At 49.8% G+C, this 22,265-nt stretch overlaps 1 long non-coding RNA gene across 1 annotated transcript; it reads left to right on the top strand.

The window, feature by feature from the left end:
• The first annotated feature begins 11,316 nt into the window (after window positions 1-11,316).
• LOC149435482 (uncharacterized) lies at window positions 11,317-20,289 on the top strand. Its single transcript, XR_016308475.1, has 3 exons — window positions 11,317-11,395; window positions 19,986-20,075; window positions 20,192-20,289. It is a non-coding gene; the product is annotated as an uncharacterized LOC149435482 (long non-coding RNA).
• The last annotated feature ends 1,976 nt before the right edge of the window (window positions 20,290-22,265 follow it).

The following is a 22,265-nucleotide window of genomic DNA, read 5'->3' as shown; positions in this document are numbered from 1 at the left end:
TAGTCTGTCTCTCTCTGATATGAAGGACGGGACATTCTGGGTAGTCTGTCTCTCTCTGATATGAAGGACGGGACATTCTGGGTAGTCTGTCTCTCTCTGATATGAAGGATGGGACATTCTTTGTAGTCTGTCTCTCTCTGATATGAAGGATGGGACCTTCTGGGTAGTCGGTCTCTCTCTCTCTGATATGAAGGATGAGACATTCTGAGTAGTCGGTCTCTCTTTCTCTGATATGAAGGATGGGACATTCTGGGGAGTCTGTCTCAGTGTCTGATCTGGAGGACGGGACATTCTGGGTAGTCTGTCTCTCTCTGACATGAAGGACGGGATATTCTGGGTAGTCTGTCTCTCTGTCTCTGATATGAAGAATGGAATATTCTGGGTAGTCTGTCTCTCTCTCTGATATGAAGGACGGGACATTCTGGGTAGTCTGTCTCTCTGATATGAAGGACGGGACATTCTGGGTAGTCTGTCTCTCTCTGATATGAAGGACGGGACATTCTGGGTAGTCTGTCTCTCTCTGATATGAAGGATGGGACATTCTGGGTAGTCTGTCTCTCTGATATGAAGGACGGGACATTCAGGGTAGTCTGTCTCGGACTCTGATATGAAGGATGGGACATTTTGGGTAGTCTGTCTCTCTCTGATATGAAGGACGGGACATTCTGGGTAGTCTGTCTCTCTCTGATATGAAGGACGGGACATTCTGGGTAGTCTGTCTCTCTCTGATATGAAGGATGGGACATTCTGGGTAGTCTGTCTCTCTGATATGAAGGACGGGACATTCAGGGTAGTCTGTCTCGGACTCTGATATGAAGGATGGGACATTTTGGGTAGTCTGTCTCTCTCTGATATGAAGGACGGGACATTCTGGGTAGTCTGTCTCTCGCTCTCTGATAAGAAGGACGGGACATTCTGGGTAGTCTGTCTCTCTCTGTTATGAAAGACGGGACGTTCTGGATAGTGTGTCTCTCTCTCTGATATGAAGGACATGACATTCTGGGTAGTCTGTCTCTCTCTCTGATATGAAGGACGGGATATTCTGGGTAGTCTCTCTCTCTCTGATATGAAGGACGGGACATTCTGGGTAGTCTGTCTATCTCTCTGATATGAAGGATGGGACATTCCGGGTCGTCTGTCTCTCTCTGATAAGAAGGACGGGACATTTCGGGTCGTCTGTCTCTCACTGATATGAAGGATGGGACATTCTGGGTAGACTGTCTCTCTCTGATATGAAGGACGGGACATTCTGGGTCGTCTGTCTCTCTCTGATATGAAGAACGGGACATTCCGGGTCGTCTGTCTCTCTCTGATATGAAGGACGGGACATTCCGGGTTGTCTTTCTCTCTCTGATATGAAGGACGGGACATTCTGGGTAGTCTGTCTCTCTCTGATAGGAAGGACGGGACATTCTGGGTAGTCTGTCTCTCTCTCTGATATGAAGGATGGGACATTCTGGGTAGTCTGTCTCTCTCTGATATGAAGGACGGGACATTCTGGGTCGTCTGTCTCTCTCTGATATGAAGGACGGGACATTCTGGGTAGTCTGTCTCTCTCTCTGATATGAAGGACGGGACATTCTGGGTAGTCTGTCTCTCTCTGATATGAAGGACGGGACATTCTGGGTAGTCTCTCTCTCTGATATGAAGGATGGGACATTCTGGGTAGTCTGTCTCTCTCTGATATGAAGGACGGGACATTCTGGGTAGTCTCTCTCACTGATATGAAGGACGGGACATTCTGGGTTGTCTGTCTCTCTCTCTGATATGAAGGATGGGACATTCTGGGTAGTCTGTCTCTCTCTCTGATATGAAGGACGGGACATTCTGGGTAGTCTCTCTCTCTCTGATATGAAGGATGGGATATTCTGGGTAGTCTATCTCTCTGATATGAATGATGGGACATTCCGGGTCGTCTGTCTCTCTCTGATACGAAGGACGGGACATTCCGGGTCGTCTTTCTCTCTCTGATATGAAGGACGGGACATTCCGGGTCGTCTGTCTCTCTCTGATATGAAGGACGGGACCTTCTGGGTAGTCTGTCTCTCTCTGATATGAAGGACGGGACATTCTGGGTAGTCTGTCTCTCTCTGATATGAAGGATGGGACATTCTGGGTAGTCTGTCTCTCTCTGATATGAAGGAAGGGACATTCTGGGTAGTCTGTCTCTCTCTGGAATGAAGGACGGGACATTCTGGGCAGTCTGTTTCGGTCTCTGATATGAAGGACGGGACATTCTGGGTAGTCTGTCTCTCTCTGATATGAAGGACGGGACATTCTGGATAGTCTGTTTCGGTCTCTGATATGAAGGAAGGGACATTCTGGGTAGTCTGTCTCTGATATGAAGGACGGGACATTCCGGGTAGTCTATCTCTCTTTGATAGGAAGGAAGGTACATTCTGGGTAGTCTGTCTCTCTCTGGAATTAATGATGGGACATTCTGGGCAGTCTGTCTCTCTCTGATATGAAGGACGGGACATTTCGGGTCGTCTGTCTCTCTCTGATATGAAGGACGGGACATTTCGGGTCGTCTGTCTCTCACTGATATGAAGGATGGGACATTCTGGGTAGTCTGTCTCTCTCTGATATGAAGGACGGGACATTCTGGGTAGTCTGTCTCTCTCTGATATGAAGAACGGGACATTCCGGGTCGTCTGTCTCTCTCTGATATGAAGGACGGGACATTCCGGGTCGTCTTTCTCTCTCTGATATGAAGGACGGGACATTCTGGGTAGTCTGTCTCTCTCTGATAGGAAGGACGGGACATTCTGGGTAGTCTGTCTCTCTCTGATAGGAAGGACGGGACATTCTGGGTCGTCTGTCTCTCTCTGATATGAAGGACGGGACATTCTGGGTCGTCTGTCTCTCTCTGATATGAAGGACGGGACATTCTGGGTAGTCTGTCTCTCTCTCTGATATGAAGGACGGGACATTCTGGGTAGTCTGTCTCTCTCTGATATGAAGGACGGGACATTCTGGGCAGTCTGTCTCTCTCTCTGATATGAAGGACGGGACATTCTGGGCAGTCTGTCTCTCTCTCTGATATGAAGGACGGGACATTCTGGGCAGTCTGTCTCTCTCTCTGATATGAAGGACGGGACATTCTGGGTAGTCTGTCTCTCTCTGATATGAAGGACGGGACATTCTGGGTAGTCTCTCTCTCTGATATGAAGGATGGGACATTCTGGGTAGTCTGTCTCTCTCTGATATGAAGGACGGGACATTCTGGGTAGTCTCTCTCACTGATATGAAGGACGGGACATTCTGGGTTGTCTGTCTCTCTCTCTGATATGAAGGATGGGACATTCTGGGTAGTCTGTCTCTCTCTCTGAAATGAAGGACGGGACATTCTGGGTAGTCTCTCTCTCTCTGATATGAAGGATGGGATATTCTGGGTAGTCTATCTCTCTGATATGAATGATGGGACATTCCGGGTCGTCTGTCTCTCTCTGATATGAAGGATGGGACATTCCGGGTCGTCTTTCTCTCTCTGATATGAAGGACGGGACATTCCGGGTAGTCTGTCTCTCTCTGATATGAAGGACGGGACCTTCTGGGTAGTCTGTCTCTCTCTCATATGAAGGACGGGACATTCTGGGTAGTCTGTCTCTCTCTGATATGAAGGATGGGACATTCTGGGTAGTCTGTCTCTCTCTGATATGAAGGAAGGGACATTCTGGGTAGTCTGTCTCTCTCTGGAATGAAGGACGGGACATTCTGGGCAGTCTGTTTCGGTCTCTGATATGAAGGACGGGACATTCTGGGTAGTCTGTCTCTCTCTGATATGAAGGACGGGACATTCTGGGTAGTCTGTCTCTCTCTGATATGAAGGACGGGACATTCTGGGTAGTCTGTCTCTCTCTCTGATATGAAGGATGGGACATTCTGGGTAGTCTGTCTCTCTCTGATATGAAGGACGGGACATTCTGGGTAGTCTGTCTCTGATATGAAGGACGGGAAATTCTGGGTAGTCTGTCTCTGATATGAAGGACGGGAAATTCCGGGTAGTCTGTCTCTCTCTGATATGAAGGACGGGACATTCTGGGTAGTCTGTCTCTCTCTGGAATTAATGATGGGACATTCTGGGCAGTCTGTCTCAGTCTCTGATATGAAGGACGGGACATTCTGGGTAGTCTGTCTCTCTCTCTGATATGAAGGACGGGACATTCTGGGTAGTCTGTCTCTCTCTCTGATATGAAGGACGGGACATTCTGGGTAGTCTGTCTCTGATATGAAGGACGGGAAATTCCGGGTAGTCTGTCTCTCTCTGATATGAAGGACGGGACATTCTGGGTAGTCTGTCTCTCTCTGGAATTAATGATGGGACATTCTGGGCAGTCTGTCTCAGTCTCTGATATGAAGGACGGGACATTCTGGGTAGTCTGTCTCTCTCTCTGATATGAAGGACGGGACATTCTGGGTAGTCTGTCTCTCTCTCTGATATGAAGGACGGGACATTCTGGGCAGTCTATCTCTCTCTGATCTGAAGGACGGGACATTCTGGGTCGTCTCTCTCTCTCTCTGATATGAAGGACAGTACATTCTGGGTCGTCTGTCTCTCTCTGATATGAAGGACGGGACATTCTGGGTAGTCTGTCTCTCTCTGATATGAAGGACGGAACATTCTGGGTAGTGTGTCTCTCTCTGATATGAAGGACGGGACATTCTGGGTAGTCTGTCTCTCTCCCTGATATGAAGGACGGGACATTCTGGGTAGTCTGTCTCTCTCTCTGATATGAAGGACGGGACATTCTGGGTAGTCTGTCTCTCTCTCTGATATGAAGGATGGGACATTCTGGGTAGTCTGTCTCTCTCTGATATGAAGGACGGGACATTCTGGGTAGTCTGTCTCGGTCTCTGATATGAAGGACGGGACTTTCCGGGTCGTCTGTCTCTCTCTGATATGAAGGACGGGACATTCCGGGTCGTCTGTCTCTCTCTGATATGAAGGACGGGACCTTCTGGGTAGTCTGTCTCTCTCTGAAATGAAGGATGGGACCTTCTGGGTAGTCTGTCTCTCTCTCTCTGATATGAAGGACGGGACATTCTGGGTCGTCTGTCTCTCTCTCTGATATGAAGGACGGGACATTCTGGGTAGTCTGTCTCGGTCTCTGATATGAAGGACGGGACATTCTGGGTAGTCTGTCTCTCTCTCTGATATGAAGGACGGGACATTCTGGGTAGTCTGTCTCTCTCTCTGATATGAAGGACGGGACATTCTGGGTTGTCTGTCTCTCTCTCTGATATGAAGGACGGGACATTCTGGGTAGTCTGTCTCGGTCTCTGATATGAAGGACGGGACATTCCGGGTCGTCTGTCTCTCTCTGATATGAAGGATGGGAAATTCCGGGTCGTCTGTCTCTCTCTGATATGAAGGACAGGACCTTCTGGGTAGTCTGTCTCTCTCTGAAATGAAGGATGGGACCTTCTGGGTAGTCTGTCTCTCTCTCTCTGATATGAAGGACGGGACCTTCTGGGTAGTCTGTCTCTCTCTGATATGAAGGACGGGACATTCTGGGTAGTCTGTCTCTCTCTGATATGAAGGATGGGACCTTCTGGGTAGTCTGTCTCTCTCTGATATGAAGGATGGGACCTTCTGGGTAGTCGGTCTCTCTCTCTCTGATATGAAGGATGAGACATTCTCAGTAGTCGGTCTCTCTTTCTCTGATATGAAGGATGGGACATTCTGGGGAGTCTGTCTCAGTGTCTGATCTGGAGGACGGGACATTCTGGGTAGTCTGTCTCTCTCTGACATGAAGGACGGGATATTCTGGGTAGTCTGTCTCTCTGTCTCTGATATGAAGAATGGAATATTCTGGGTAGTCTGTCTCTCTCTCTGATATGAAGGACGGGACATTCTGGGTAGTCTGTCTCTCTCTGATATGAAGGACGGGACATTCTGGGTAGTCTGTCTCTCTCTGATATGAAGGACGGGACATTCTGGGTAGTCTGTCTCTCTCTGATATGAAGGACGGGACATTCTGGGTAGTCTGTCTCTCTCTGATATGAAGGATGGGACATTCTGGGTAGTCTGTCTCTCTGATATGAAGGACGGGACATTCAGGGTAGTCTGTCTCGGTCTCTGATATGAAGGATGGGACATTTTGGGTAGTCTGTCTCTCTCTCTGATATGAAGGACGGGACATTCTGGGTAGTCTCTCTCTCTCTGATATGAAGGATGGGACATTCTGGGTAGTCTGTCTCTCTCTGATATGAAGGATGGGACATTCTGGGTAGTCTGTCTCGCTCTCTGATATGAAGGACGGGACTTTCTGGGTAGTCTGTCTCTCTCTGTTATGAAAGACGGGACGTTCTGGATAGTGTGTCTCTCTCTCTGATATGAAGGACGGGACATTCTGGGTAGTCTGTCTCTCTCTGATATGAAGGACGGGACATTCTGGGTAGTCTCTCTCTCTCTGATATGAAGGACGGGATATTCTGGGTAGTCTATCTCTCTGATATGAAGGATGGGACATTCCGGGTCGTCTGTCTCTCTCTGATATGAAGGACGGGACATTTCGGGTCGTCTGTCTCTCACTGATATGAAGGGCGGGACATTCTGGGATGTCTGTCTCTCTCTGATATGAAGGATGGGACATTCTGGGTAGTCTGTCTCTCTCTCTGATATGAAGGACGGGACATTCTGGGTTGTCTGTCTCTCTCTCTGATATGAAGGACGGGACATTCTGGGTAGTCTGTCTCTCTCTCTGATATGAAGGATGGGACATTCTGGGTAGTCTGTCTCTCTCTCTGATATGAAGGACGGGACATTCTGGGTTGTCTGTCTCTCTCTCTGATATGAAGGACGGGACATTCTGGGTAGTCTGTCTCTCTCTGATATGAAGAACGGGACATTCCGGGTCGTCTGTCTCTCTCTGATATGAAGGACGGGACATTCCGGGTCGTCTTTCTCTCTCTGATATGAAGGACGGGACATTCCGGGTCGTCTGTCTCTCTCTGATATGAAGGACGGGACCTTCTGGGTAGTCTGTCTCTCTCTGATATGAAGGACGGGACATTCTGGGTAGTCTGTCTCTCTCTGATATGAAGGATGGGACATTCTGGGTAGTCTGTCTCTCTCTCTGATATGAAGGACGGGACATTCTGGGTAGTCTGTCTCTCTCTGATATGAAGGACGGGACATTCTGGGTAGTCTGTCTCTCTCTCTGATATGAAGGATGGGACATTCTGGGTAGTCTCTCTCTCTCTCTGATATGAAGGAAGGGATATTCTGGGTAGTCTGTCTCTCTCTGATATGAAGGACGGGACCTTCTGGGTAGTCTGTCTCTCTCTGATATGAAGGACGGGACATTCTGGGTAGTCTGTCTCTCTCTGATATGAAGGACGGGACATTCTGGGTAGTCTGTCTCGGTCTCTGATATGAAGGATGGGACATTTTGGGTAGTCTCTCTCTCTCTGATATGAAGGACGGGACATTCTGGGTAGTCTGTCTCTCTCTGATATGAAGGATGGGACATTCTGGGTAGTCTGTCTCGCTCTCTGATATGAAGGACGGGACATTCTGGGTAGTCTGTCTCTCTCTCTGATATGAAGGACGGGACATTCTGGGTAGTCTGTCTCTCTCTGATATGAAGGACGGGACATTCTGGGTCGTCTCTCTCTCTCTCTGATATGAAGGACGGGATATTCTGGGTCGTCTGTCTCTCTCTCTGATATGAAGGACGGGACATTCTGGGTCGTCTGTCTTTCTCTCTGATATGAAGGATGGGACATTCTGGGTCGTCTGTCTCTCTCTGACATGAAGGACGGGACATTCCGGGTCGTCTGTCTCTCACTGATATGAAGGACGGGACATTCCGGGTAGTCTGTCTCTCTCTCTCTGATATGAAGGACGGGACATTCTGGGTAGTCTGTCTCTCTCTCTGTGATATGAAGGACGGGACATTCCGGGTAGTCTGTCTCTCTCTGATATGAAGGACGGGACATTCCGGGTAGTCTGTCTCTCTCTGATATGAAGGACGGGACATTCCGGGTAGTCTGTCTCTCTCTGATATGAAGGACGGGACATTCCGGGTAGTCTGTCTCTCTCTCTGATATGAAGGACGGGACATTCCGGGTAGTCTGTCTCTCTCTGATATGAAGGACGGGACATTCCGGGTCGTCTGTCTCTCACTGATATGAAGGACGGGACATTCTGGGTAGTCTGTCTCTCTCTCTCTGATATGAAGGACGGGACATTCTGGGTAGTCTGTCTCTCTCTCTCTGATATGGAGGACGGGACATTCTGGGTAGTCTGTCTCTCTCTGATATGAAGGACGGGACATTCTGGGTAGTCTGTCTCTCTCTCTGATATGAAGGACGGGACATTCGGGGTAGTCTGTCTCGGTCTCTGATATGAAGGATGGGACATTCCGGGTCGTCTGTCTCTCTCTGATATGAAGGACGGGACATTCCGGGTCGTCTTTCTCTCTCTGATATGAAGGACGGGACATTCCGGGTCGTCTGTCTCTCTCCGATATGAAGGATGGGACCTTCTGGGTAGTCTGTCTCTCTCCGATATGAAGGACGGGACCTTCTGGGTAGTCTGTCTCTCTCTGATATGAAGGACGGGACATTCTGGGTAGTCTGTCTCTCTCTGATATGAAGGACGGGACATTCTGGGTAGTCTGTCTCGGTCTCTGATATGAAGGATGGGACATTTTGGGTAGTCTCTCTCTCTCTGATATGAAGGATGGGACATTCTGGGTAGTCTGTCTCTCTCTGATATGAAGGATGGGACATTCTGGGTAGTCTGTCTCGCTCTCTGATATGAAGGACGGGACATTCTGGGTAGTCTGTCTCTCTCTCTGATATGAAGGACGGGACATTCTGGGTAGTCTCTCTCTCTCTCTCTGATATGAAGGACGGGATATTCTGGGTCGTCTGTCTCTCTCTCTGATATGAAGGACGGGACATTCCGGGTCGTCTGTCTCTCTCCGATATGAAGGATGGGACCTTCTGGGTAGTCTGTCTCTCTCCGATATGAAGGACGGGACCTTCTGGGTAGTCTGTCTCTCTCTGATATGAAGGATGGGACCTTCTGGGTAGTCGGTCTCTCTTTCTCTGATATGAAGAATGGAATATTCTGGGTAGTCTGTCTCTCTCTCTGATATGAAGGATGGGACATTCTGGGTCGTCTGTCTCTCTCTGATATGAAGGACGGGACATTCCGGGTCGTCTGTCTCTCACTGATATGAAGGACGGGACATTCTGGGTAGTCTGTCTCTCTCTCTCTGATATGAAGGACGGGACATTCTGGGTAGTCTGTCTCTCTCTCTCTGATATGAAGGACGGGACATTCTGGGTAGTCTGTCTCTCTCTCTCTGATATGAAGGACGGGACATTCTGGGTAGTCTGTCTCTCTCTGATATGAAGGACGGGACATTCTGGGTAGTCTGTCTCTCTCTCTGATATGAAGGACGGGACATTCTGGGTAGTCTGTCTCTCTCTGATATGAAGGACGGGACATTCTGGGTAGTCTGTCTCTCTCTCTGATATGAAGGACGGGACATTCGGGGTAGTCTGTCTCGGTCTCTGATATGAAGGATGGGACATTCCGGGTCGTCTGTCTCTCTCTGATATGAAGTACGGGACATTCCGGGTCGTCTTTCTCTCTCTGATATGAAGGACGGGACATTCCGGGTCGTCTGTCTCTCTCCGATATGAAGGACGGGACCTTCTGGGTAGTCTGTCTCTCTCTGAAATTAAGGACGGGACCTTCTGGGTAGTCTGTCTCTCTCTGATATGAAGGATGGGACCTTCTGGGTAGTCGGTCTCTCTTTCTCTGATATGAAGAATGGAATATTCTGGGTAGTCTGTCTCTCTCTCTGATATGAAGGACGGGACATTCTGGGTAGTCTGTCTCTCTCTCTGATATGAAGGACGGGACATTCTGGGGAGTCTGTCTCTCTCTGACATGAAGGACGGGACATTCTGGGTAGTCTGTCTGTCTCTGATATGAAGAATGGAATATTCTGGGTAGTCTGTCTCTCTCTCTGATATGAAGGACGGGACATTCTGGGTAGTCTGTCTCTCTCTCTGATATGAAGGACGGGACATTCTGGGTAGTCTGTCTCTCTCTGATATGAAGGACGGGACATTCTGTTTAGTCTGTCTCTCTCTGATATGAAGGACGGGACATTCTGGGTAGTCTGTCTCGGTCTCTGATATGAAGGACGGGACATTCTGGGTAGTTTGTCTCTCTCTCTGATATGAAGGACGGGACATTCTGGGTAGTCTGTCTCGGTCTCTGATATGAAGGACGGGACATTCTGGGTAGTCTGTGTCTCTCTCTGATATGAAGGACAGGACATTCTGGGTAGTCTGTCTCGGTCTCTGATATGAAGGACGGGACATTCTGGGTAGTCTGTCTCTCTCTGATATGAAGGGCGGTACATTCTGGGTAGTCTGTCTCTCTCTTATATGAAGGACGGGACATTCTGGGTAGTCTGTCTCTCTCTGATATGAAGGACGGGACATTCTGGGTAGTCTGTCTCTCTCTGATATGAAGGACGGGACATTCTGGGTAGTCTGTCTCTCTCTGATATGAAGGATGGGACATTCTGGGTAGTCTGTCTCTCTCTCTGATATGAAGGACGGGACATTCTGGGTAGTCTGTCTCTCTCTCTGATATGAAGGACGGGACATTCTGGGTAGTCTGTCTCTCTCTGATATGAAGGACGGGACATTCTGGGTAGTCTGTCTCTCTCTCTGTGATATGGAGGACGGGACATTCTGGGTAGTCTCTCTCTCTCTGATATGAAGGACGGGACATTCTGGGTAGTCTGTCTCTCTCTGATATGAAGGACGGGACATTCTGGGTAGTCTGTCTCTCTCTCTGATATGAAGGACGGGACATTCTGGGTACTCTGTCTCTCTCTGATATGAAGGACGGGACATTCTGGGTAGTGTATCTGATTTTGGAGGTCTCTGTTTTATTATGCATTTTGTTTGTATCTTGTGTTCTGTGTCTTTAAGACTTTTCTATCTGTAGTAAAATATATTTTTTAAACAGTTGGTTGCATAAGAGTTAGTTTTATTGTTTCTTACTTTTTTGTAGTTATTTTGGCTCCTCCCTGATATCTCTGTAAGGTAATACATTGCAGGAATGGGTATTAGGGGACATCTCTCGGGGCTGCAGTTCCTCTGAACTCCACAAGATGGTGATCTCATTTCTACTACCCAGATAGGACTTCTCTATGGAATACAGACATGACAGACAGGAAGTGATGTCATGTACAGACAGGAAGTGATCTCAGGAACAGACAGGAAGTGATCTCAGGAACAGACAGGAAGAGATGTCAGAAACAGACAGGAATTGATCTGGAATAAAGACACAAAGTTGCATGTGGTGTCAAGGAGATCGGAGAGGTTGCTGGACGTGGCAGTAGAGGAGGTAATTATTATACAGGATTTATGGGGCCGACAGTTTGCTCAGCGCTGTACAATATAACAGGAGACAATACAGATCAATACAAGAGGGATAGGAGGGCCTGATCCTGGGAGCTTACAATCTAAGAGGGAGGGGCTGATCCTGGGAGCTTACAATCTAGGAGGGAGGGGCTAGTGGTACAAAAGGTAGTAACTGTGGGGGATGGACTGGTAGGAGGAGTAGAAGATTCCATTATTAGCTGAGGGCAGGATAGGCTTCCCTGAAGAGAGAGGTTTTCAGAGATCACCTAAAAGTGAACAGAGTAGGTGATAGTCTGATAAATTGGGGTAGAGAGTTTCAGAGGATGGGGGAAGCTCTGTAGAAGTCCTGGAGCTGAGCATGGGAGGAGGAGACAAGGGAGCTAGAGAGCAGGAGATCTTGCGAGGAGCAGAGAGGATGGTTTGGGTGATATTTGGAGACAAGATCGGTGATGTAATTTGGGGCGGAGTTATAAATAGCTTTATATGTTATTGTTAGTGTTTTAAATTTTATCTGTTGGGCAACGGGAAGCCAGTGGAGGGATTGGCAGAGAGGGGTGGAGGACACTGAATGGAGGCCAGTGGAGGGATTGGCAGAGGGGGGGGGAGGACACTGAATGGAGGCCAGTGGAGGGATTGGCAGAGAGGGGTGGAGGACACTGAATGGAGGCCAGTGGAGGGATTGGCAGAGAGGGGTGGAGGACACTGAATGGAGGCCGGTGGAGGGATTGGCAGAGAGGGGTGGAGGACACTGAATGGAGGCCAGTGGAGGGATTGGCAGAGAGGGGTGGAGGACACTGAATGGAGGCCGGTGGAGGGATTGGCAGAGAGGGGTGGAGGACGCTGAATGGAGGCCGGTGGAGGGATTGGCAGAGAGGGGTGGAGGACGCTGAATGGAGGCCAGTGGAGGGATTGGCAGAGAGGGGTGGAGGACGCTGAATGGCGGCCAGTGGAGGGATTGGCAGAGAGGGGTGGAGGACGCTGAATGGAGGTCAGTGGAGGGATTGGCAGAGAGAGGTGGAGGACACTGAGTGGAGGCCACTGGAGGGATTGGCAGAGAGGGATGGAGGACACTGAATGGAGGCCAGTGGAGGGATTGGCAGAGAGGGGTGGCAGATACAGAACGGTTAGTAAGGTGGATGAGTCTGGCAGCAGCATTCATGATAGACTGAAGAGGGGATAGCCTGCGATGAGGTCGGCCAATGAGGAGGGAGTTACAATAGTCAAGGTGAGATATAACAAGGGAGTGAATAAGTTGCTTAGTGGTTTCCGAGGTTAGGAACGGGCGTATCTTGGAGATGTTGTGGAGTTTGGAGGTGTAGCGGAGGTTGGAGGTGTTGCAGAGGTTGTAGATGTTGCGGAGGTTGGAGGTGTTGCGGAGGTGAAGTCTATAAGATTAGGACAGTGATTGGATTTGGGGGTGAAAGGACAGATGGGAGTCTAGGATTACACCTAGTACCCTGGCATGAGGGGAGGGACTGATGGTTGTGTTATTGATCTTGATGGAGAAGTCGGGGGAGGGGGCACGGGCTGGGGGGAATACTAAGAGCTCAGTGTTGGAAAGATTGAGTTTGAGGAAGTGGAGTGACATCCATGCCGATATGTCACTTAGTAGGTTAGTAATGCGAGAGGAAACAGAAGGGGCGAGGTGAGGAGACTGAAGGGGCGAGGTGAGGAGGAGACTGAAGGGGCGAGGTGAGGAGGAGACTGAAGGGGCGAGGTGAGGAGGAGACTGAAGGGGTGAGGTGAGGAGGAGACTGAAGGGGTGAGGTGAGGAGGAGACTGAAGGGGTGAGGTGAGGAGAAGGAGACTGAAGGGGCGAGGTGAGGAGAAGGAGACTGAAGGGGCGAGGTGAGGAGGAGACTGAAGGGGCGAGGTGAGGAGGAGACTGAAGGGGCGAAGTGGAGAAGGAGACTGAAGGGGTGAGGTGGAGAAGGAGACTGAAGGGGTGAGGTGGAGAAGGAGACTGAAGGGGTGAGGTGTGGAGGAGACTGAAGGGGTGAGGTGAGGAGGAGACTGAAGGGGTGAGGTGTGGAGGAGACTGAAGGGGTGAGGTGAGGAGGAGACTGAAGGGGTGAGGTGTGGAGGAGACTGAAGGGGTGAGGTGTGGAGGAGACTGAAGGGGTGAGGTGAGGAGGAGACTGAAGGGGCGAGGTGAGGAGGAGACTGAAGGGGTGAGGTGAGGGGTAGAAAGATAGATTTGTGTGTCATCAGCATAGAGATGGTACTTAAAGCCATGGGAGTTTATCAAGTGACCAAGGGAGGAGGTGTAGATGGAGAAGAGAAGGGGTCCAAGGACAGAACATAGAGGGACCCCTACAGAGAGAGGGAGTGAAGAGGAGGCGGCGGAGTTATAGGTAACACTGAAGGAGCGCTGCAATGGGTAGGAGGAGAACCAGGAGAGAGCAGAGTCTCGGAGGCCAAAAGAGTGGAGTTTTTTGAGGAGGAGGGGGTGGTCAATAGTATCAAAAGCCACAGAGAGGTCAAGTAGTAAGAGTATGGAGTAGTGGCCATTGGCTGGGATGAGTAAGGAGTAGTGGCCATTGGTTGGGATGAGTACGGAGTAGTGGCCATTGGTTGGGATCAGTACGGAGTAGTGGTTATTGGTTGGGATGAGTATGGAGTAGTGGCCATTGGTTGGGATGAGTACGGAGTAGTGGCCATTGGCTGGGATGAGTAAGGAGTAGTGTCCATTGGTTGGGATGAGTACGGAGTAGTGGCCATTGGTTGGGATGAGTACGGAGTAGTGGTCATTGGTTGGGATGAGTATGGAGTAGTGGCCATTGGTTGGGATGAGTACGGAGTAGTGGTTATTGGTTGGGATGAGTATGGAGTAGTGGCCATTGGTTGGGATGAGTACGGAGTAGTGGCCTTTGGTTGGGATGAGTACGGAGTAGTGGCCTTTGGTTGGGATGAGTACGGAGTAGTGGCCATTGGTTGGGATGAGTATGGAGTAGTGGCCTTTGGTTGGGATGAGTATGGAGTAGTGGCCATTGGCTGGGATGAGAATGGAGTAGTGGCCATTGGCTGGGATGAGAATGGAGTAGTGGCCATTGGCTGGGATGAGAATGGAGTAGTGGCCATTGGCTGGGATGAGAATGGAGTAGTGGCCATTGGCTGAAATGAGAATGGAGTAGTGGCCATTGGCTGGGATGAGAATGGAGTAGTGGCCATTGGCTGGGATGAGAATGGTGTAGTGTCCATTGGTTGGGATTAGTACGGAGTAGTGGCCATTGGTTGGGATGAGTACGGAGTAGTGGCCATTGGTTGGGATTAGTATGGAGTAGTGGCCATTGGTTGGGATGAGTCCTGAGTAGCGGCCATTGGTTGGGATGAGTATGGAGTAGCGGCCATGGGTTGGGATGAGTACAGAGTAATGGCCATTGGTTTGGATGAGTACAGAGTAGCGGCCATTGGTTGGGATGAGTATGGAGTAATGGCCGTTGGTTAGGATGAGTATGCAGTAGCGGCCATTGGTTGGGATGAGTACGGAGTAGTGGCCATTGGTTGGGATGAGTATAGAGTAATGGCCATTGGTTGGGATGAGTACGGAGTAGCGGCCATTGGTTGGGATGAGTATGGAGTAGCGGCCATAGTTTGGGATGAGTACGGAGTAGCGGCCATTGGTTGGGATGAGTATGGAGTAGTGGTTATTGGTTGGGATCAATACGGAGTAGTGGCCTTTGGTTGGGATCAGTACGGAGTAGTGGCCATTGGTTGGGATGAGTACGGAGTAGTGGCCATTGGTTGGGATGAGTACGGAGTAGTGCTCATTGGTTGGGATGAGTACGGAGTAGTGGCCATTGGTTGGGATGAGTACGGAGTAGTGGCCATTGGCTGGGATGAGTACGGAGTAGTGGCCATTGGTTGGGATTAGTATGGAGTAGTGGCCATTGGTTGGGATGAGTACGGAGTAGTGGCCATTGGTTGGGATGAGTATGGAGTAGTGGCCATTGGTTGGGATGAGTATGGAGTAGTGGCCATTGGTTGGGATGAGTATGGAGTAGTGACCATTGGTTGGGATGAGTACGGAGTAGTGGCCATTGGTTGGGATGAGTATGGAGTAGTGGCCATTGGTTGGGATGAGTATGGAGTAGTGGCCATCGGTTGGGAGGAGTACGGAGTAGTGACCATTGGCTGGGATGAGTACGGAGTAGTGGCCATTGGTTGGGATTAGTATGGAGTAGTGGCCATTGGTTGGGATGAGTATGGAGTAGTGGCCATTGGTTGGGATGAGTACGGAGTAGTGGCCATTGGCTGGGATGAGTACGGAGTAGTGGCCATTGGTTGGGATTAGTATGGAGTAGTGGCCATTGGCTGGGATGAGTACGGAGTAGTGGCCATTGGTTGGGATTAGTATGGAGTAGTGGCCATTGGTTGGGATGAGTATGGAGTAGTGGCCATTGGTTGGGATGAGTATGGAGTAGTGACCATTGGTTGGGATGAGTACGGAGTAGTGACCATTGGTTGGGATGAGTACGGAGTAGTGGCCATTGGTTGGGATGAGTATGGAGTAGTGGCCATCGGTTGGGAGGAGTACGGAGTAGTGACCATTGGTTGGGATGAGTACGGAGTAGTGGTCATTGGTTTTAGCAGTTAGTAGATCATTAGTGAGGTTTAGTAGGGCGGTCTCAGTGGAGTGTAGAGAGTGAAAGCCAGACTGTGAAGGGTGAAGAAGGTTGTTGTCGGTGAGGTGGGAGCTCAGGCGATTGTAGACTAAGCGTTCTAGGAGTTTAGAGGTAAATGGCAGCAGGGAGATGGGTCTTAAGTTGTTCAGGTTGGTGGGGTCCAGGGAGGGCTTTTTACGTATGGGAGTGATGTGCGCATGCTTTATAGGGGAGGGGAAGGCACCAGTAGAGAGGGAAAGATTGAAGATGTGAGTGAGGGAGCATAGGATGGAAGAAGAGGGTGACCGTAGTAGTTGTGAGGGGACAGGATCCAGGGGGCAGGTGGTGAGACGGGCTTCTGAGAAAACCTTAGTGACCTCTTCAGTAGTAGAAGGTCAGAAGAGGAAAGTGTTGAGGGAGGTTTAGTATAAGGTATGCTAAGTGGGATGGATGTCTGTGCAGTGGAGATGTCCCTACGAATTGCATCAATCTTGTTTTTTAAATGATTTGCAATCTCGTGAGCAGTGAGTGAGGTACTGGGTGGGGGTGGAGAAAGTAGAGAGTTAAAAGCAGAGAAGAGACGACGAGGACTGGATGACAAGGTATTGATGAAAGTGACAAAGTCGTCTTGTTTGGCAGCATGGAGGGAGGAATTGTACGTGAAGAAAGCAGATTTATATCGGGTGAATGCTTGCTGGGATTTGGTTTTACGTCACAATCGCTCCAGCGCACGACTATGTCACTTAAGATGTCTGGTGTGGTCAGTCTGCCAAGGTTGTAATGGTCGGGGCCTGATGCTTCGTATTGTTAGAGGAGCAAGTGAGTCCAGTGTGGATGATAGTAAACTGTTGTAGACAGCAGTGGCCAGGTCAGGGCAGGACAGGGGAGAGATTCTGTCATAGAGTTGGTCAGTTGCAGAGTGGAAAGGAGCCGGGTTCAAGTTGTGAAGGTTTCTGCAGGTAATTGTTGGCTGCTTGGAGGGATAGGTGTTTGAAGACGAGGAGACTGTGAAGGTGATGAGATTGTGATCATAGAGAGGAAAGGGGGTGTTTGTGAGGTTGTAGGGAGTGCAAAGATGGGAGAAAACAAGGTCTAATGTATTCCCATCAGAGTGAGTGGAGGACGGCGTCCGTCAGAGTGAGTGGAGGACGGCGTCGGTCAGAGTGAGTGGAGGACGGCGTCGGTCAGAGTGAGTGGAGGACGGCGTCCGTCAGAGTGAGTGGAGGACGGCGTCCGTCAGAGTGAGCGGAGGACGGCGTCCATTGTGTTAATGCAAAAGATGAGGTTATGTTGAAGAGTTGGGATGTAGCCGGGTTGTTGACATTAATAGGGATGGTAAAATCTCTGAGAATGATAGCGGGTAGTTCAGAGGAGAGAAAGTAGGTTAGCCAAGCGGAGAAATCATCAAGAAAGCAGGACACGGGTCCAGGAGGCCAATAGATCACTGCAATCCTCAGAGAGATCGGAGAGAACAGCCGGATGCAGTGAGTCTGGAAAGAAGAGAAGGATAGAGAGGAAGGGTTAGGGAGGACTTGAAAGGTGCTGAGTGGGGATAGAAGCAAACCAACCCCACCACCTTTCTGACCACTGGGTCTGGGTGAGTGGGTCCAGAGGAGGCCTCCATAGGAAAGTGCTGTGGGGGAAGCAGAATCTGCTGCTTGGAGCCAGGTTTCTGTAATTGCTAGTATAAGAGGTTAGGAGAAGGAGGGTGCCTGGTGTGGGGGGGAGATACTGAAGGACCAGGGTTTGGGGAGATATCCCCAGAGGTTAGGAGAAGGATGGTGCCTGGTCCGGGGGTGAGATAGTGGAGGACCAGGGTTTGGGAAGATATCCCCAGAGGTTAGGAGAAGAAGGAGGGTGCCTGGTGCAGGGGTGAGATAGTGGAGGACCAGGATTTGGGGAGATATCTCCAGGAGTTAGGAGGAGGAGGATGCCTGGTGCAGGGGTGAGATAGTGGAGGACCAGGGTTTGGGGAGAAATCCCCAGAGGTTAGGAGAAGGAGGGTGCCTGGTGTGGGGGTGAGATAGTGGAAGACCAGGGTTTGGGAAGATATCCCCAGAGGTTAGGAGGAGGGTGCCTGGTGTGGGGGTGAGATAGTAGAGGACCAGGGTTTGGGGAGATATCCCCAGAGGTTAGGAGAAGGAGAAGGAGGGTGCCTGATGTGGGGGTGAGATAGTGGAGGTCCAGGGTTTGGGGAGATATTCCCAGAGGTTAGGAGAAGGAGAAGGAGGGTGCCTGGTGCGGGGGTGAGATAGTGGAGGACCAGGGTTTGGGGAGATCCCCAGAGGTTAGGAGAAGGAGGGTGCCTGTTGTGGGGGTGAGATAGTTTAGGACCAGGGTTTGGGGAGATATCCCCAGAGGTTAGGAGAAGGAGGGTGAGGAAAGTTTGATGGGAGCGGGATGTACACGAGCGCACATGCCTTCCAGTCCTGGTGTTTGGGTCAGCAGGAGGTGATGAGAGCAGTAGTAGGGAGATGGTAGCAGTGAGGGGGAGATGTACAAGTTTTGGGGTGGAGCAGAGGGGTAAAGAAGTGAGATTTTGGAACGCATGATAGTAATATGAGAAGGAGGAGTAGAGGGGACATATGAAAGGTACACGGAGTGGGACTCAGACTTGTAGGAGATGTTTCCCGGGGTGTTTGCTTGCAGTCTGTCCACCATGCAGTAGTTTCTTGTATCTTCCTGCTGCTTGAGTTCAACTGCTTTTTAGCACTCCATCAACGCAGCACTCAAACGCAGCACCCCATCAGTGCCTGTGCCCCCCCATCAGTGATCTCCCCCCATCAGTGCCTGTGCCCCCCCATCAGTGATCTCCCCTCATCAGTGACGGTGCCCCCTCATCAGTGATCTCCCCCATCAGTGACGGTGCCCCCCCATCAGTGACGGTGCCCCCTCATCAGTGATCTCCCCCCATCAGTGACGGTGCCCCCTCATCAGTGATCTCCCCCCATCAGTGACGGTGCCCCCTCATCAGTGATCTCCCCCCATTAGTGCCTGTGCCCCCCCCATCAGTGATCTCCCCCCATCAGTGACGGTGCCCCCCCATCAGTGATCTCCCCTCATCAGTGACGGTGCCCCCTCATCAGTGATCTCCCCCATCAGTGACGGTGCCCCCTCATCAGTGATCTCCCCCCATCAGTGACGGTGCCCCCTCATCAGTGATCTCCCCCCATTAGTGCCTGTGCCCCCCCCCATCAGTGATCTCCCCCCATCAGTGACTGTGCCCCCTCATCAGTGATCTCCCCCCATCAGTGACTGTGCCCCCTCATCAGTGATCTCCCCCATCAGTGACGGTGCCCCCTCATCAGTGATCTCCCCCATCAGTGACGGTGCCCCCTCATCAGTGATCTCCCCCATCAGTGACGGTGCCCCCTCATCAGTGATCTCCCCCATCAGTGACGGTGCCCCCTCATCAGTGATCTCCCCCATCAGTGACGGTGCCCCCTCATCAGTGATCTCCCCCCATTAGTGCCTGTGCCCCCCCCATCAGTGATCTCCCCCCATCAGTGACTGTGCCCCCTCATCAGTGATCTCCCCCCATCAGTGACTGTGCCCCCTCATCAGTGATCTCCCCCATCAGTGACGGTGCCCCCTCATCAGTGATCTCCCCCATCAGTGACGGTGCCCCCTCATCAGTGATCTCCCCCCATCAGTGACTGTGCCCCCCCCCCCCCCCATCAGTGATCTCCCCCCATCAGCTGATCTAAATTTATAGGGAGATGGCCAAATGAGCACTCATCTCCGCCCCAATTAGGAACTGATAAGGATCACATGAATGGGGGGGATGATTCTCAAACAGACCAGACACAGGCCACAGTCATAAAACGGTAATAAGATGTTATGTTCTATGTACACCCAGTAACCCCCCGTCATGTCCGTCCTCTTCCTCCATAGTCTTGTCCATCCTCTTCCTCCGTAGTCATGTCCATCCTCTTCCTCCATAGTCACTGTGATGTCTTTTATCTCCAGCAGATGATGATACACATCAATAGTTAGAAGGACACAAGGATCTCTACAAGGACGTCATGATGGACAATCAGCCGCCCCTCACATCACCGGGTAAGAGGAGACTTTATTGTAAAGGAGAGAGCAGTACGGAGGATCCACCTAGATCCCCCATCATCTGATAAACACATAGAAACAATGGATTCAGTCAGTGTGTGTGTTTCCTACAGATGGATCCAGTCATGGGAACCCACCAGAGAGATGTCCCCGTCCTCTGTATTCCCGGGATTCCACACAGGAAGGTCACACCATCCCTCACCATCATCAGGTAGATGATGACAATTATTGGTAGTTGTGATTTATACACAGCATGTTTGTTACAATGAATGTTTTATTATATCTTTCAGAGTGGAATCCTCGGGGATGAGAATATTGATGTTAAAGAAGAGTATAAAGAGGAGGATGAGGAGTATGGAGTGATGGAGGAGTTTTCAGAAGGACACAAGGATATCATGGAGCCACCTAATACCAGGAACCCACCAGAGAGATGTCCCCGTCCTCTGTATTCCCGGGATTCCACACAGGAAGGTCACACCATCCCTCAGTATCACAAGGTTGGTGGGATGGAGAATCTAGAACATGGATTCATGGAGACAATGTGTGGAGTTCTTTTATGTGACCTTATATTTTACAGATGATATTTTCTCTGATATTCTTGATTTAGAGTGGAGATCCAATCGATATAGAATTTGAGGTGAAAGCAGAAGAAGAAGAGGCGTATGTGAGGGATGATCAGCAGTCTATGGAGGAGGATGGAATAACGGGGACATTTATAGAGGAGGACACTCCTACAGAGATCAGCACAGGTGGGTCATGAACACTAAATCCATTCCTCCACCCATACTGCTCACTGATTGGTCCAGAGTAGGGCGGGGACTGGGTGATATCAGCCTGTAATCCCCTGGTCACTTTCCTGAGCTGTGTTCCCCGTCCTGTATTCCTGGATTTCTCTCGGATAATCTTCCTTCTCTGTGCTGCAGACACAATTTATGTCTCTAGACTGGATTTATGGAGGTTCTGGGGTTCAGCTGGCAGAAATATGTTGATTTCAGCATAGATGTTAAGATATCTGGAACCTGTTCTGTGTGTCTTCTTCCTCATACCCCGGTACAATCTCTGACAGAACAATTCTCCCAGGGTTCCTTGCTCTGTGGTCTGCTGGCTGTGCCGGGTGGAGGGATATGTCTGTAGTGTCTCAGACCCAAGTCACTGAGTGCAGTCTCAGGAGATGGGAGGCAGCGGTGTGGGACCTACATAGTTACATAGTTAGTCTGGCTGAAAAAAGACATCCATCTAGTTGTACCATTAAAAATAAAAGTTATAATCCGACACCCACAGCTGATCCACCAGAAGGCAAAAACCCAGCAAAGCACGATCCAATCTCCTCCTGCAGGGGAAACATTCCTTCCTGACCCCCCCGAGAGGCAATCGGATATTCCCTGGATCAACTTTCCCTATAAATGTTATATCCAGTTATATTCTGTGTATCCAAGAAAGAATCCAGGACTTTCCTACAGCAACCCCCCCTTATGTATTATACATGGAGATCATATCCCCCCTTATGTATTATACATGGAGATCATATCCCCCCTTATGTATTATACATGGAGATCATATACCCCCCTTATGTATTATACATGGAGATCATATCCCCCCTTATGTATTATACATGGAGATCATATCCCCCCTTATGTATTATACATGGAGATCATATCCCCCCTTATGTATTATACATGGAGATCATATCCCCCCTTATGTATTATACATGGAGATCATATCCCCCCTTATATATTATACATGGAGATCATATCCCCCTTATATATTATACATGGAGATCATATCCCCCCCTTATGTATTATACATGGAGATCATATCCCCCCTTATGTATTATACATGGAGATCATATACCCCCCTTATGTATTATACATGGAGATCATATCCCCCCTTATGTATTATACATGGAGATCATATCCCCCCTTATGTATTATACATGGAGATCATATCCCCCCTTATGTATTATACATGGAGATCATATCCCCCCTTATGTATTATACATGGAGATCATATCCCCCCTTATATATTATACATGGAGATCATATCCCCCTTATATATTATACATGGAGATCATATCCCCCCCTTATGTATTATACATGGAGATCATATCCCCCTTATGTATTATACATGGAGATCATATCCCCCCTTATGTAATATACATGGTGATCATATCCCCCCTTATGTATTATA

This window comes from Staurois parvus, unplaced genomic scaffold, assembly GCF_062004578.1.
Source record: "Staurois parvus isolate SC_StPar_1 unplaced genomic scaffold, SC_StPar_1.0 ptg001501l, whole genome shotgun sequence".
Classification (NCBI taxonomy): domain Eukaryota; kingdom Metazoa; phylum Chordata; class Amphibia; order Anura; family Ranidae; genus Staurois; species Staurois parvus.
Note: the sequence above shows the minus strand (reverse complement) of the source record. Positions and strands in the feature narration are given on the sequence as shown.